General features: G+C 48.6%; 1 protein-coding gene across 5 annotated transcripts in view; it reads right to left on the bottom strand.

The window, feature by feature from the left end:
- Positions 1 to 17,759, bottom strand: part of SYTL4 (synaptotagmin like 4) — a 585,230-nt gene that overhangs the window by 366,830 nt on the left and 200,641 nt on the right. The window contains exon 1 of one of the 5 annotated variants that reach the window (XM_069212763.1): positions 13,642 to 13,730. The exons of the other annotated variants lie outside the window; for them this stretch is intronic. The gene's annotated coding sequence lies outside the window, so the exon portion shown is untranslated. Of the gene's footprint in view, positions 1 to 13,641; positions 13,731 to 17,759 lie in introns of those variants that run through there. 5 annotated transcript variants of the gene reach the window in all.

The following is a 17,759-nucleotide window of genomic DNA, read 5'->3' as shown; positions in this document are numbered from 1 at the left end:
GTAGTTCTTGAATATAATGGTTTATTAACAAGTGAGCCTCGGCGCTGTCAGTGCTCCCTCTCCAGCCAGCTGTAGATCTCAACTGACTCTAAAGAGAACACTGCAGCCTCGAAGAACATAGACCACCACGTAAGATTCACATTACAACATATCTTCCCTCTTTTAAAGACCTTAAATATATTCTCCCTGACATTAAATGGATGCATCATGACACATATAACATTCTTATACAAACAAGTACACTTGTGAATTCTATATTTACAATACATTAGCAGACATAGGCCCTCATTACAACCCTGGCGGTAAATCCCGCTTACCGCCGTGCTGAAGGCAGTCAGCATACCGTGGCCGCGGCAGAAATCCGCTACAGGTATTACGACCCACATCTCGTAATCCGCCACAATACATCCACCCACACAAGTCCGCCAAACCAAAGGTCAGTGATAAACTGGCGATACCAAAACCCACACCGTCACGTCAACAGTAATACGCCCACACTACCACGACCCACAAATCAACGCGCGGTCTTTCAACCGCGGTAATCCATTGGCGGTACACACCGCTGCGCTCAAAATACACACACACTTACACAACACAACCACATTGGACAATTCAAAATACACACACCTAATACACATACACACACCACACCCACACACTCACACCACTATAAAACACACACACACATTACCCACAACCCCTTACAACAACATTTTTTTGAAGAAGCATAGAGAGAGAGAATAGCAAACACAACACCAGCATCCACAGGCACACAACACCATCACTCATACAACATCCACACACCTCAAAGAACACACCCCAACACAACATCACACAGCACACCAAACATCACCTCACACATTACCCACATCACATTATGGCACCTCAAAGACACCCCAGGTTTTCTGAGGAGGAGCTCAGGGTCATGGTGGAGGAAATCATCCGGGTAGAGCCACAGCTTTTCAGATCACAGGTGCAGCAGACCTCCATTGCTAGGAAGATGGAGCTATGGCGGAGAATCGTCGACAGGGTCAACGCAGTGGGACAGCACCCTAGAACACGGGATGACATCAGGAAGAGATGGAACGACCTACGGGGGAAGGTGCCTTCCGTGGTATCCAGACACCGGGTACCAGTACAGAGGACTGGTGGTGGACCCCCACCTCCTCCCCCACAACTAACAACATAGGAGGAGCAAGTCTTGGAAATCATGCATCCTGAGGGCCTCGCAGGAGTAGCAGGAGGACTGGACTCTGGTGAGACATCTTTACTACTTTATGCCCCACACCCCACCTGCATGCCATCACATACCCCCACCCTCACCCCCATCATTCCAACACCTCAATTATGCCCCACCATCACAACCCACCCATCCCAATACCAAGCCCTGCATGCAACACCTCTGCATAGACAACCATCACCAAACATGTCCAGTACAGACACCCACCCAGACCCCAAAATCACTAATCACACAAGGGAAAACACAATAATGCAAGCACAGGAGTAGAGGGTAACTCACCCATTGCACAAGATGGCACACACAGATACAATAACTATGCATTTACACTCCCAACAGGACCCCTACCCAACGTCACCGGACAGGAGGTGCCAGACATATCCAGCCCCCCCACAGAAGAGGCCCACAATGATGACAGCAGCTCTGCATGCCTGGATCAAGATGACTAGCCCGGCCCATCAGGGACCTCTGGACAGTCGGTTCCCCTGCCACAGTCACAAACCACCACAGAACCTCCCCCCTAAGGACGCCAGCAAAGCACCCACCCAGAGGGCCCATCCCTTTGTCCCCAGGACACGTCAATCAGCAGTGTGTCCACCACTACAGGGACCCCAGGCAAACCCACCAACCCAAGACAATCAGGGACCTGGGGTCAGTGGCAGTGGGCACACGGTTCAGAGGACAGAGGTACAGGATAACAGGGAAACTGCGAGGACTGCTGTGCGATAGGGGGAGGACAGGCCCAGGGAACTCACTCTCCACGAGCCACTCTCCAACATCATGGGAGCATACCATCATTCCCAGGAGACCATGGGCACAGTACTGGCCAAGTTTCAGGAGACCCAGCGGCTGCAGGAGGAACACTACCTGGGGATCAGGGTGGAAATCAAGTCCATCAACACCACCCTGGTCACCATTGCAGGGGTGCTGGCAGACCTGGACAACACCATGAGGGACACAGTGGCACACAAACGGGCCCCTGATACTAGCCTGAACGATGAACAGCCCTCCACCTCTGCCGGTGCTAGTGGACAGGAGGTCCTGCCACAGGACCAACAGGCCACCAGCACCCCACCCCCTGCAGAAGGAGAACCACCCCGCAAACAGTCCCTGAGATCCAGGAACAAGACAGAGAAGATTGCCAAGACCCCCGCCAGAAAAATAACACTCTCCTGATTGTCACCCTTTTGTCCCACTTTGTCACCCTGACAACTTTAAACTGCCATTACTCCACTTCCTATGCCCCCTTGGACAATGCACCTGTGAGACCAAGAGACTAGACTCTACCATGGACATTCCTCCACCATCACCCCAGCCCATTGCACACCCCCTCCACTTATTTGCACAGAAATAAACACCCTTGAATCACCAATCAATCTGGAGTCAGTCTGTACGTTCACAAATGTGTAATTGCAACCTCTCAGAAATATAGCAATGTCAGTGTTCATGTTCACATACCAATGTTAGACAGTTGTTGGGCAGCAGTAAACATAGCAGAAGGCAGAAAGTGTGACCCATATCTGTGAAATGGAAAGGCAAAGTGACATGTCAGGGTCCATACACAGAGGTAAAAAGGCAGATCTATGCAATGTCCTGCAGTAGTATGATACGAGAGGAGCAGTGCCAGTCTCTTATCTGGGTCTCACTGGAAGTATTGCATGATGATGTTATTTCGGCTGTCTATATCTTCTTCTTCTGCCTCCTCTTCCTCACTGTCCACAGGCTCTGCAGCTGCCACAAGACCAACATCAGGCCCATCCTCCCGCAGAAAAGGCATCCGGAATCTGGCCTTCAGGAGGCTGAAGGTGCGCTCTATTATCCTCCTAGTTCGCACATGTGCCTCATTGTAGCGTTCCTCTGCCCTTGTCCTGGGATTCCTCACTGGGGTCAGTAGCCATGACAGGTTGGGGTAACCAGAGTCACCTGTAAATATCGAGGGACAACTGTTAGACATCCTCCAACTCTTAGGGACTCTCACATACCCAGACACCTATGTCAACTGTGTTGGGACCTTGGGCTTACCTAACAGCCACACACGGTGCCTCTGGAGTTGGCCCATCACATAAGGGATGCTGATATTCCTCAAAATGTAAGCGTCATGCACTGAGCCAGTATACTTGCCATTCACATGGGAGATGTACTGGTCTGCCAAACACACCATCTGCACATTCATAGAATGGTAGCTTTTGCAGTTTCTGTACACCTGTTAATTCCTGCGGAGGGGGGACAAATGCCACATGTGTACCATCAATGGCACCAATGATGTTGGGGATATGTCCCAGGGCATAGAAGTCACCTTTCACTGTGGGCAAATCCTCCACCTGAGGGAAAACGATGTAGCTGCGCATGTGTTTCAGCAGGGCAGACAACTCTATGGACAACACGTTAGAGAACATTGTCTGTGACGTCCCTGATGCCATGGCCACTGTTGTTTGAAAAGAACCACTGGCCAGGAAATGGAGTACTGACATGACCTACACTAGAGGGGGGGGATTCCTGTGGGGTGGCGGATAGCTGACATCAGGTCTGGCTCCAACTGGGCACATAGTTCATGGCTTATGGCACGATCAAGTCTGTAGGTGATAATGATGTGTCTGTCTTTCATTGTCGACAGGTCCACCAGGGGTTTGTATACCGGAGTATGATGCCATCTCAACACCTGCCCCAGCGGAAGTGCCTTATGGAAGAGAAGGGTCATACACCACATAGCTTTCACAAGGCTGTTTAGAACAATCGTGATGTAATCGGTGTGTGGAGCTGTCTGTCCGTATTCCTGGCCAAAAGTGCTGTGACACAGATAGTTGCCCTGCCATGTGCCCCCCCGAAATGGCTGCTGCCTGACCTGTGAGGAGGGACAAGGGGAAATGAGGTAACTGCACTGGCGTTGTGCAGTGTCACGGTAGGCGGTCGAAGACCGTGGATCAATTCAGCATTATCATTGGGCCCTATGGGTTGCAGGAGCCAATAACTATGTACGCTGGCGGTGACGGTACGCACCGCCGCAGACGTGACCGCCATTTTCTATCTGTTCACTCACTTGATACCTGACCTTCAACAGGAGAGGACCTACACTGCAATTGCTGCTGTGACCTGAGTCTGGAAGCGACAATGGCTACAGTGTCTGGGGAAAGGGCCCCTGCCTTCATTGCGGAGGAATTGGAGAAACTGGTGGATGAGGTCCTCGCCCAGTACACGCTACTCTGCGGTCCTCCAGACAAACCGGTGAGTACACTGTGAGCATGATGTATGGCACATGAATGTATGGCACATGAATGTATGGATTGTCATGGATGGAAGAGACCGGAGGGGGGCAGAGGCCAGCATGTGAGGATGGTGAGTATATGTTTTCTGGGGCAGGGTGGGAGGTTTGTGGCCAATGAGTAAGAAGGACCGGAATGGGGAGTAACATCCATTCTTACTTCACTATTCCTCTAGGCCAGCGCCCACCAGAAGAAGGGGATTTGGCGTGCCATTGCCAAGGAAGTGCGGACCCTGGGGGTCTACCATAGACGGAGCACCCACTGCTGCAAAAGATGGGAGGACCTGCGCCGCTGGACCAAGAAGATGGTGGAGGCCCAGCTGGGGATGGCCTCCTAATGTGGAAGGGGTGCCCGTCGCACCATGACCCCTCTGATGTACCGGATCCTGGCGGTGGCATATCCTGAGTTGGATGGACGCTTGAGGGCATCACAGCAGCCACAAGGGGGTGAGTACAGTCTCATTCAGCTGACTCTGCACGCTTTAGGAGGTTTCTGGGTGGGGGAAGTGGGCTGTAGGGTCCCCTAGGCCAGGGCAGACGTGCCAAGGTAGATCCATTGTTTTGCAGGCTCAGTGCCACTCCAACCCCAAAAGTGGTAGTGGCCCTCTACACCTAGTCAGGCTCCTGTGGGTTCCAGCTGTGCATCAAATGGGTCTAAGCAGAGTCCCCCCGGGCATGTGCTTTTCCCCTGAACTGTTAGTGCATGGGCTAGTGCATCTGGCTGCTCCCAGTGTGTTGTGTCTCTTCTGTCTTCCCTCCCTTTTTGGTTTTGTCACCCTGTCCTTGTGTGCATTAGCATCATCTGGCGGAGGAGTATTGGCACCAGAGCAGGAGGGAGTTACAACCCACAGGGCCCTGGAGGGTGAATTTACGGAGTCTGAAGGCACCAGTGGGATGGAGGGCGAGGGGAGCTCCACGATGGGGACAGGAGGAGACACCAGCGACAGCAACACCTCCTCTGATGGGAGCTCCCTTGCGGTGGTGGGCACCTCTGTGCCCACCGAATCAACGGGTACAGCCGCCACCCCCCCCCCACCAGCACCGCCCTCCCAGCAGCCCCTCAGCGTGTTTCCCGAGCCCTCTCACCCAGGAGGGTGGGCATCTCCTTCACCCCAGGCACCTCAGGCCCTGCCCCAGTCAGTCCTTCTGCCCTCAGTGAGGAGGCTATTGACCTCCTGAGATCCATCACTGTTGGGCAATCAACCATTTTGAATGTCATCCATGGTGTCGAGAGGCATATGCAGCAAACAAATGCATACCTGGAGGGCTTTCATTCTGGCGTGATTAACCCAACAGAGAGCATTTCAGGCTCTGGCCTCTGCACTGATGGCAGCCATTGTCCCTGACTCCAGCCTCCCCCATCCAACTTCCACTAACCAGACCCAATCCCCTCTACCTCAGCCTATCCCAAGCACACCATCAGACCAGCATGCACACTCATCAACACAAGAGTGGACATGGCAAACATAAGCACCACACATCCCACAGGCACTCACACAAGCACCATTCCCATGCAGACACACCAACATCCACTGCGTCCCCCTCCTCAACGTCCTCCTCCTCCCTGTCTCGCCTCCACTCACACCTGCATGCACTGCATCCTCAGCCACTATCTCCATCACCAGCACGCCCATCACCACACACCGCTGACGTGCAATCACCAACCCAACTACCATGCACACGTCCCCTGGGTCCTCTCACAGTGTGTCTGTGAGCCCTCCTCCCAAAGTACACAAACGCAGGCACACATCCACTCAACGGCCATCCACCCCACAACAGCCTCCAGTCCATGCACCTTCACCCAAACTCAGCAGACGTACACTTCCTGCAATCACTATCTCTTCCTCCACTCCAAAACTCTCTCCATCTTCTTGTCCCAGTGTGTCAAAAAACTTTTCCTGGCTAACACTGACCTCTTCCCTACACCTCCCCCCCCGTCCTTCCCCTAGGGCCAGGATGTCCAGATCCCAACCCAGTACCTCAGCCACCAAATCCTCCAGCACTCCACCAAATCCTCCTGCAAGTCCTGTAACATCGCGGGCGGCACCCATCAGGTCTGCCAGTGTGCCATCTAGCGAGGCCAAGGATCAGCCCATTCCGCCACCTGCCAAGGTGAAGAAGGGGCCCACATGCCATAGGGAAAAGCCGCACCAACCACCCAGCAAGGGGACAGTGCCAAGGTCCCAGCAGCGACTTCCAAGGTGGGGAAGGGACACAAGGCTAAATGAAAGTCAGCACAGGGCATGGAGCCTCCAGCTGAGGGACTGGTGTCACCCCTTCTGGGAAACAGAACAGCAACCTGTATGGCGGTGGACACCGCCGCAACCACCGCCACCTGCACGGCCACCTGCACGTCTGCTGCCTCAGCAAAAGTCCTCAGCATCAATCCCAGTGGGCAGCCGTCCGAGGCTGCAGGAGATGTCCTTCTGTCTCCCTCCACAGGTGCTGACACATGCACAACCGGCAGCATCTCCGCCACAGACACCGCCGCAACCACCAGCCCCGCAACGTGCACAGACAGTACCACTACAGCCGACATGGACAACATTCCCAGTGGGCAGATATCCGAGGCTGCAGGAGATGCGTAGCGACCAAGTACTGAAAACATGCGAGGCTCACTGTTTCCAGTCAGGTTTATGGACTACTTTTTATCTTTTGTTTGCAGTGCGATCTCACTTGGCAGAAGTCGAGCGCTTTGCATAGCATTGACCCTGTTACATAGTTAATTGCACTTTTGCCGATAGGTTTCATTACAAGTGAACTGTAGCAGCGCAATCACGCTGGTTTTTCTTTTAATGTGGAAAGAAAAATCCGGTTGGGAGTTTAAAACTGCTAATAGCTGTAACTCTGAGAAATCCGAGACCCTAGTGCATTGCAAATGCTTGTTTGTGCTTGTAACAACTTTTGGTCGCACTGATTGTTTTCTGTCTTGATCCACATATGACACTTTACTGTCACCCACTTTCCGATCCATCGCCGCCATACATTGCTCTGATTGTTCTACCACTTTAGTTATCTCTATCGCATCTTGTAATGACTGATTCTTCGCAGCTCATAGTCTCTCTTGCATCTTTTTGTTTATTGCATTGAACAATCAACTGGTCTCATATAATCTCATCCGTTATACTTGCAAACTGACATTGTAGCAATAATTCTCGTAATCTCGTCTCAAATTGGTCTCTAGTCTCATCACTTTTCTGCGGTTGAGTGTAAAATTTATATCAACACATCACTACATTACTATCTTTAACAAAATGTTTCTCCAGTCTTGCCTCAGCTTCAAGATAAACATCTGCTGCTGGTTGACCGTCGTCACCCATCACTACTTGTAAGTATTTAAAGACATGCTGCCCTTCTGTACCTAATGTACTAAACACCAATGCTTTTTTCCTAGCTGGGCGAAATTCCCTCTCATCTAAAGCTTCTAAATAACTTTCAAACATTTCTATCCATTAAATTTGCTGGGTTCCAGGTTGGTCCAAATATACTGGTGGGGGAATTATAGCTCCTTCCATGACCTCAATACTAATGTATTACTGTTAGTGTCGGTCTGTTGTTTTTGCTTTATCTCCTTTTCGTGTGCCTATCACTGTGTTGTCACTGAGGTGCAGGCATTTCTCTTGTGGTGTGCCTATCACTGTGTTGTCAGCAAATAATAGGCACTTCTCCTTATGGTGTGCATATCACCGTGTTATCACTGATTGAAAGGCTTTCCTTGTTACTGTGCGTGTGCAACTATCATGCTTTATGTATAATTCCATATAATCCTTCCCAACCACTTAAGATGGCCACAAAGTCACTATACGTGGGTTTTTGCAGGAGGTAGGGCTTGTTTGCTTCCATAATTCCTGGCATCAAGCAGTATTGCCAGATTGGTCACAAATGGGCGATATTTTTCCCATTTGTGAGGGAAAAAAAAAACAATTGCGGGAGGCTAATTGTAGGGGTTATTATTAGCCCACTGTGCAGAAAAATGTTTGCGGGGCGCCACCACAGCAGCAGCGGACATGCACTGCCCCAGGCCCGCCCAGCGCCCGCCCCACCCCAGTGACATCATCACTGAGGCTGAGGCTGAGCCTGCCTGCCTGTGCGGCAGCGTGGGCTGCTGCCTCTAGTCTGCGACTGCGCGCTGCGCCGCGCACACAGAGCCTCTGAGCCACACAGAGTGGCACAAACTGAGTGTGATCATCATGATGGGGGGATTGGGCCGTCAATCTAGTAGCGCGCGAAAGCGCTACCAATTGACGGCCCAGCCAAAAATTATTGGCCTGCCCCCACGTCATTATTAAAAATGCCTGCGTGCGTACGAGCATCACAGTCAGTCAGCCGTCAGCGAGTGCGCAGCGCACTGTGCACCGTCTGTTACTCACTGGCTGCTGCGCACGTGGTGGTGTCTGTATGGCTCTTCTCTTGGGCCCCGCTGCAAGCCTCAGCCTGCGCAGGTGTGGTGGTGGTGCCCCCCCCGGAAAAGTCTCTCCTGTTGTGCTCTTGGAGTGGACCCCGAATTAAAGCCAGCTCCAGAGTGCGAGATTGTGGCCCGGGAGAGGGGAAGACACCCCCCAGCACCTTCCTGTTGTGTAGGTGCTACCTACTACACTGACGTGCGGCCAGTTGGTGCACAGCTGCGGAAGACAAGGTAAGTGTCCTTCAATTTCTGCCTTTGTGACTTGTTGTGAGTAGATGTATTCCTTATTTTTAATATTCAGGGGCTAATTGTGGATTGAGAGTGCATAGGATCTAAAGCATGGCAGGACTGAATAAGAATGAGTGGCATAGCCAGTGCTTAATTTTTAAATAGAAACGTGCCGGTGTCCAAAGCTCTCCTCTTAAACATGCGGCTGCTGCAATTAAATGTGCAAACACAGAATATTAGGGCAGCGTAATCCTGAAGCCATGTTGGGCCTTTTTAGTCCATTTTAAGCCATTTCACCTCACTCCTGCAGCTTTATGCTCTCTCCTTTTCTGACGCTCTTTTTAATTTTTGCATTCCTCCGTCTTTCCCATATGTGTCTTTTGCTCGCAGTAAATGCTTGAGGCAGGAAAAAAGAGTGCCATCCTTCAAAAATAAGTGCTGATGCTCTGCACCGGAAACAACAAGCACAAATTAAGCACTGGATGGAATCACATGAAGGTTGGTGATGACAAAGAGTTATTGTTTTCAACTCGTAATGCAAGGGGGTTACCAGCTGCGCAGTGCATGCTTTGCAGGGCAGTTAAATAAAAATAAATCATTCAGTTTGGGTATTACTTAAACCATTTTATCTGAAACCTTTTTGCACGTTTGGTAGCAGTCTATCTTATACTGCCAGTAATGCAAGTTTAACCTAATGACTTACATTTGCACAACACACATTTCTCCATTGCAGCAGTGAAGATTTCATTCTGTGGCTTTTTGGTTATACACAGACCTTTCAGTGCATTAACTAATAGATGTTTCATATTATACAGTGATTAACTGAACTTTATTTTTTATTTTAAGGCATGAGTTATGTATGTGGCTACCTGAAAGAGAATATTTTGTTTTTTTTGTAGCCACACGTTTAACCCCGCCCCATTGCATAAAGCATCACTGTTCCCATACTTTTTTAAATGCATTTTGAGCTGTGTGCGCAGCTGATTTATTCATTTATTTCACTCCAGTTGCAGGCAGTGCAAGCACAAATGTGGTCTCATTGGCTGAGCTAAGCAAAATGGGGGCACATGGCCAGTGCTCAGCCTCACTGCATGGTTCTGTTCGTGATCTTAGTGCCTAAATTATCGACACCACTTGTAGTCATGCTCTGCTTAGCGTAGCCATTGCTTGCATTTGACACAAAACACTAGCCTTTACCAATAATTTAAGTTCAAGTTCACGGAGTTTGGGTCACTGTTCTGGGCTCTGGTAGCAATTTGGAGAAGGGTGTCTATCGCCTCACACAAACAGCCTTTTTCACCTCACACAAGGATGTATTTTTCTGCAGGGCCCTGTTGACCTCCACTGTCCAGGGTAGAGGCAGCCTGCTAAAACAAGTGTAGGGGTATAAACTGAGTACGTCTGAAGGAGGCAGGAAATGAGTGAAATGTTGGTCTTCTGCCCATTTAATGAAAAGTCCAGAAATTAGAACAGTAGTAGAGCAGACTGCAGATACACACTGGGAATGTTAGATGGCTACTTGCATTTCACCTTTATCTACCGTGTGCATCTGAAAGGCAGTGAAAAGAACAAATGTCGTGCTTTGAATCCATTTGGGGGGTGTTGATTATCATAGGTTAATGACGGGGCTAATGTCTGCAACCAAAGGAAAATGATCTGCCTGCTACAAAGGGCTCCAATGCCAAAACTGGTGTCAAAAGGACTGCTGTGAAGTTGATGAAAGCGATGTTCAGCCAAAAGCTGTGAATCCTAGAAAGGATCAAACCGTATGTGAGTGAATGAACCATTCGCAGTTTCACTTTACCAGCCATGTTTACTTACCGGTGCATGCCTCGCACTCTGAAACAAGCATCTTGCGGCCTAGGAAGTGGCTACTGCCCTTTCTTTCTGTCTGCAACCAAAGGAAAATGATCTGCCTGCTACAAAGAGCTCCAATGCCAAAACTGGTGTCAAAAGGACTGCTGTGAACTTGATCAAAGCGATGTTCATCTTTCTATCTCCAAACAAAAGAAAATAAAGTAGCTGCTACAGGCTTCAATTTCAAAAGGTTTTTCAAAGAAGGACTGCTGTGCACATAATCAAAGATTTGCGTCTCTCACCAAGTCCAGATTTACTACTTGTTCCAATTTGCTGCTCATCATAACAAGTGAGTGACCATTTTTCCATGTTTATTTCCATTTTTAGTGTGTAATGCAATGAATAATCTAGGCACTGTGAGTTTCACATATTTGCTTACAATAGAAATTTGATTTATGCTTTAAAATGTTTGCTCCAGCCTACGATTGCATTAGTTCAGTGTTAAAAGTTTGTGCTACTTTTTGGGCTGGGACCGGTTCATTTGGGCTTACTTTGGGCTGGTCGTTCAACAGCTTTGGGCTATAGAAGGCTTTTAAAATCTGGCAACACTGGCATCAAGGAACTGTTTATGGCTCGTGTAAGCAAGTCTATGCGCCGTCCATAATCTGCTCGTGCCAGTGATAACCAAAATAATTTGTTTGCGCATGAAAGTTTATACGAATATTGTAGCCCATATATATGTGTATTTATCGCTTGCCTTGTTATCGGCGGAGTTTCTTCATAAGGTTTCTTTCTTTGTGATGTGGGTCCTCACACTGACTGCCTCAGCGCCAAGGACAGTCACAACGGCAGGAGGTCGTCGCCAGTGTAAAAATTTGATGATAAACTCCATCGTAGTTACTGAATATATTATTTTATTAACATGGGAGCGTTGGCGCAGTCAGTGCTCCCTCTCCAGCCAACAATTGTAATAACCTCATGAACTGTTCAGGGTATTCCCGATATAAGGAAAAGCCCATTTCTTTGTGGACACTCATGGGCAAAAAATTTGACCCCGACTTACCGATGCCTCTGCTATCAGTAACTCAGGGGGTGAGAAGTGGTAGTGTAGAGGGCCATTTTAGCCCATTTATAATTGGCCCTTGGAATGCCCTGCCGCCGAGCCGAGCAAGCAAGGTCCTTCACCTAATGTTTCCGCTTTAATCTTAAACCATAGTATAAGAAGCGGTAAGCATCTCAAGTGAATTCACTTTGTAAAGGACGCTGCACAAATCAGATTCACAAAAATTTTTACACTTTTGTAATGAACAAAAGTAGTAACAGCTTAAGGTTTTGAGCTGTGAGCAAATATTAAAGCCCAGTCATTACGGAAAACGTTATCACAAAGGGCCTCATATTGGCGGGCGGCGTTGTAACCGCCGCAATGCGGCCGCACTCACGCGGTGCCCATTTTGACATCCCTGCTGGGCCGGCGGGCGGAAACCAGGTTTCCGCCTGCCGGCCCAGTGGGGATGTGGGCCGCAACACAGGAGCCGGCTCCAAATGGAACCAGCGGTGTTGCGGCCGTGCGACAGGTGCAGTTGCACCCGTCGCGCTTTTCACTGTCTGCGCAGCAGACAATGAAAAGCCGCATGGGGCCCTGTCAGGGGGCCCCTGTACTGACCATGCCAGTGGCATGGGCAGTGCAGGGGCCCCCAGGGGCCCCAAGTCTCCCCGTACCGCCAGCCTTTTCCTGGCGGTTCAAACCGCCAGAAAAAGGCTGGCGGTCAGGCACTTGTAATCTCCTGGGCAGCGAGGCGGAATACCGCCAGCACCGGCGGTGCGACCACGGCGCTTCCGCAGCGGTCGTAATGAGCCAGGAAACACCGCCAGCCTGTTGGCGGTGCTTCCGTCATTTTAGCCCTGGTGGTCATGTACCGCCAGGGTCAAAATTACCCCCAAAGTATGTTATCTGGTGACCATGGTACTAGAGAAGGGCAGGGACACTATTTCTGCAAAAAAATACTTTTCTGATTAATATGAAATATACTGAAGCAAATCAAATAGAAATCATTTAGAGGCGTTTCTTAAAATCACACCCATACAGCATATGCATGTTTTTTGTAATACCGCAAAACAACTTTTTATTCTTACATGGTTTTTAGTTCTATTTCGAAAATATGGGGCGTAGCTTCGAGGGGGGTCATTACACCTCCTAATAAACATTTTGTGATAACTAGTTGGATACAGCTGCTTCCCGGCATGGTGAGGTGTCTTCCAGAATTCACCAGACTCAAACGCACACATACTCTGTCTTGAAAGTCTTCAAAAATATTAGTTATATTGGCTATTTTACAAAATATTATTTTTTTCTCTCACTGCCCCTACCAACCCGTGTTCCTCTTCATTTCCACTGCCCCGTAATTCACTCTGATGCGCTCTGCTTGTCATGTAAAGTATTTTACAGTAATATGCCAACGTTATTGTCGGAAAATTCGACACTCGCACCCCCTAATCTTGGTGACCTAGCTACGCCCCTGTCAAAAATATAGTTCTATAAATACAAATAATCTACAGATTTGAAAAGCTTTTTGACAAGTATATTGTTATTAACGTTCGTTTAAACCCTTATTTTCCTTTAGTAAAAGGTACATTTTACCGTGTAAATATGCCCAAATTATATTATTTTTGTAGAACCTGGTAACCATCACCAAAACAGAAAAAAAAAAACATTACCTCATTTCTAAACAGGATCTGGTCCCTCCGGCAGCCACGGTCAAATCGTAATATCTGAGGAAACAGCTCACCTCGCAAACAGACTCCTTCCCTGTCAGTGTTCTAAAGCATCACAGGGCATTATGACAATTTCCAGAATCAGCTTAGGTCACACACAGAATCAGCTAATGCCGAAAGCCAAGCATTCATCGCTCAGACTATTGCAGCTACACGCTATAACGCCATAACGTGCATATCGTCAAAAAATGTTTCAAATAGGCAGGCAAGAAATTATGGAATAAACACATTAACTTTATACGACAGCGGGGCTGCAAAGATCGACTTTCAAACCCCTAAATTAAATTCAGTTATGCAATTTCTCAAAACAAAATATATTTTATCTGCCTTGGTTAGGTATCTTGAGATTATATTTTCGAAGTTACATATCAATACAAAATAAATTAGAACACATTTTTATGCTAAATATTAAGTCACTTGCATACATATACAAGGAAAACGTCGGTCTTCACATTTACACTTCAGGTGAATAGTGCTTCAAATCAGGCATGAATATGGGGAATTGAATCCTCTGTAAAACAAGCACATTCTTCCCAACCACCCTGTATGACTGGTTGTATGTTGTGGTGTATACTTGGCATCTCAAAGTCTCAAAAGCAGCAATATGTCCGTCTCCTGGAAGCTTCAATCTTACATGGTGTGTGGTATTTTTATTTTTTTGCCATTTCATATAGCGCAAACTCGACCCGAATGTACTGGAGCACTTTACATTAGCACCAGTTACGTTACACAAAGGCACATTCATTTTTAGGTCGAGCATAGCAGCGCGCAAGGACTGCTTTTGCAACGTGTTTATTTGTATCAGGGCTTTTAACCACGCCCACAGCATGCCCTTCACGATCACTAGTTCATGGGCTTGCCTTTCAAAAATCCTTTGTTATCGTTGGTAAATGCTTTACGTTTGTCCCTCCTTGGGGCAGTTTAGTTACTACCTTGGCCATGGATCCTGTTGCCGATAACTTTGACTGCAAGTGAACTTCTTTTTCCTTTTGAGTCTCTCCTTGGTGCTCACGCTTATGGCGGTGGTGGCGCTTTGAATAGGCTGGCTTATGTCAACTATTTTACTTTGTTATTTTCAGTTTGTGTGGCAAGAAAAGTCCAGTTAGGAATTTATAACACTAATAGCTGTAACTCGAGCAAATGTGAGACCCATTGCATTGCAAATGCTTGTTTGGTAGGCAGGGGTGGTTAAGTGATTTGTGCAGAAACACAGGATGTTGAGCCCTTGCTGACATCCAAGCCTGGCCGTTATGCCACAACACTCCCCCCCCCCCCCCCCTACCCACAGAGTTACTCTCCTCAACTTCTCAGTAGCATGTCCTTCAAGATGCGGCAGCTACAGGTTTCCAGACATGCTGACGGAAGTCATGCTTTTTCAAGTGCTGCTACTTCTCATTGCAGAGTTTGTGCACAGCACTATTCCACATAAGGGAAAGTCAGCGCCAAACCCCTTGCCCTAGAACTGCACTTCCTTCTTCCCAACTTGGAAAGCGATTTTCTCCAGACCTTGACTGATGTTAATCTACCACAGTTTTAACCCCTTCTACGCCACGGATGTAATGGTTACGTCTGTGGCGGCGCCTCTCAGTCGCCACGGACATAACGATTACATCCGTGTATAGGCCTTGGGGGGGGAAGCGCTAGCGCTCCCCTGGAGGGCCGCCCCCCCACCCCTCCAGGTCAGGGTTGGAAGGGGAATGGATTCCCCTTCCACCCCGACTCTCCCCCCCAATGACGTCAGCGCGAGATCATGCGCTGACATGATGAACGAGTGGAAAGACGTGGTGGAAGCCATTTGCTTCCAGCATGTCGACCAGGAAGGAGGTAAGTTTTACCTCCGGGCGGGGGATCCCTCTGAAAGAGGCATTGAGGGAAAGATAAGAGTTTTCCTTTCCCTCGATGTCTCTTTGAGCATTTCTGCTGCCCGATCGTGACGCGGTCGGGCGGCAGGAATGCCCACTATACACCAGGGAATTGGTGTGTGTGTGTGTTTTTATTGTGTGGGAGAGCGACCCCTTGGGCAAGGGTTGCTTTTCTTTGGGGGGCAACTTATTTTTCGCCATTTGCCTTATTTTTAGGCCGATCTGCCCCTCAGAGGGGCAGAAAGCCACTAGAAACCAGGGATTGTTTTTTTTTTGTTGTTGATTTTTTTGTGTTGGGGGGTGGCCCCTTGGGCAAGGGTCGCACCCAAGGGGCAAAAAGCCTTACTGGGCAGTTCTGCCCCCTTTGGGGGACGATCAGCCTATTTTGTGTGTGGGGGTGGCCCCTTGGGCAAGGGTCGCCCTCCAAAGGAGGCAATATAATCTAGGCCATTTCTGCCCCCCTTGGGGGCAGATAGTTCTATTGTTTTTAGGCCCATCTGCCCCCAAGGAGGGGCAGAATCCACTTAGTGCCAGGGATCATGTGTGTGCTTTGTGTGGGGGAGTGGCCCCTTGGGCAAGGGTCGCCCTCCAAAGGGGGCAATATAATCTAGGCCATTTCTGCCCCCCAGGGGGGCAGATAGGCCTATTGTTTTTAGGCCCATCTGCCTCCAATGAGGGGCAGAATCCACTTAGCGCCAGGGATCATGTGTGTGCTTTGTGTGGGGGAGTGGCCCCTTGGGAAAGGGTCGCCCCCTCAAAGGGGGCAATATAAGCTAGGCCATTTCTGCCCTCCTTGGGGGCAAATTGGCCTATTTTTTTAGGCCCTTCTGCCCCCGGGGGGGCAGAAACCATGAAGACGCCAGTGTTTTTTTTTTCTTTCTTATGTTTTTTTGTGTTGGGGGGCGTCCCTTTGGGCAAGGATCGCCCCCAAGGGGCAAAAAGCACTATTGGGCAGCAGGTCTGCCTATTCTTTTTCTTTTTTTCAGGCCCATCTGCCCCCAAAGGGGGCAGAATCCACAAAGCACCAGGGATCATGTGCGTGCTTTGTGTGTGTAAGCGGGGGGGGCTTGGGCAAGGGTCACCCCCCAAAGGGGGCAATATATTCTATGGCATTTAGTCTATTTATTTTTTTAGGCCCATCTACCCCCAAGCAGAGAACACTAGACACGAGGGAAAATTTAAAAATGGTTGGTGGCAGGTTTGTTTGTCAAATGGCAAAGTAGTTGCATTTATGATAATAACAGTTTATTTCTACTTTTTGTTCTAGTTCAAAGCTTTTGCTTCCTTATCTGTGGCTTGTTGCAGTTTTTACAGTGGTTGTCCTGCAGTTTGCGTAGTTGCATGTTTTAGGTAAGTAAATAAATTTACTCCATGCCATGCATGAATTACATGTTTGTAGGTGTTGTACTGAATGCAGGATTGTGTGTGAAATTGTCCTTAGATTTATGCACAATGATTATTGGGTTGTCTTATGTCTAATTTGCTTTTTTTTCCTCTTTTTAGTGGGATATCATTGGTGATTGCTGTGCCTGTGCAGAGTAGTTGCTGGCGAGTCAAGCTTTTTCAGGCAAGTGAGCGGTATAGTTTTTGAGTTTATAACTCTTAGTGATAAAACTACACTTTGTTTGTTACTTATCTTACACACTGCTGGTTGTTGATGGTGCATTTGTCCAGTTAATTGTTGTAGGAAGGATCATGGCTAGCCGTAGGATGACCGCTCAGCAGGCTGTTATTGTGCTTTTTGAGTCGTCTTCGGACCATGATTATGAGACGGACTCTGCATCTGAGGCAGAAGAGGAAGTGTAAGATTCTGGAAGTGAATTTTTTGTCAGAGAGGAATCATCTGATGATGAAGCCACTCTCAATGCAGATGAAATGCCTGTTTTAGAGGACGACACTGATGTGCCAATGGTGCAGCAGCCAGCGGCTGAAAGGCTTCCCATTGGAAGACCTGACATGTGGGTTGCACCAAACATAGAGCAGCCACAGTTGCCTGCGTATACTGGTTTCCCAGGGTGTCGAGTTAATACGGAAAACTTTTTGCTTGTCAACTTTTTTGGGTTGTTTATGGACAATATATTTTTGGAAGAGATTGTTGAGCAGACTAATTTGTATGCAGCGCAGTATTTGAGGGACAACGCTGACAGACTTTGGACGCACTCTAGAGCTAGCTGGTGGATTCCCACAAAGTTGAAAAAG

The sequence above is a fragment of the Pleurodeles waltl genome, chromosome 2_1 (genome assembly GCF_031143425.1).
Source record: "Pleurodeles waltl isolate 20211129_DDA chromosome 2_1, aPleWal1.hap1.20221129, whole genome shotgun sequence".
NCBI classification, from domain to species: Eukaryota; Metazoa; Chordata; class Amphibia; order Caudata; family Salamandridae; genus Pleurodeles; species Pleurodeles waltl.
The sequence above is the reverse complement of the archived record's forward strand: the minus strand, read 5'-3'. Positions and strand labels throughout refer to the sequence as shown.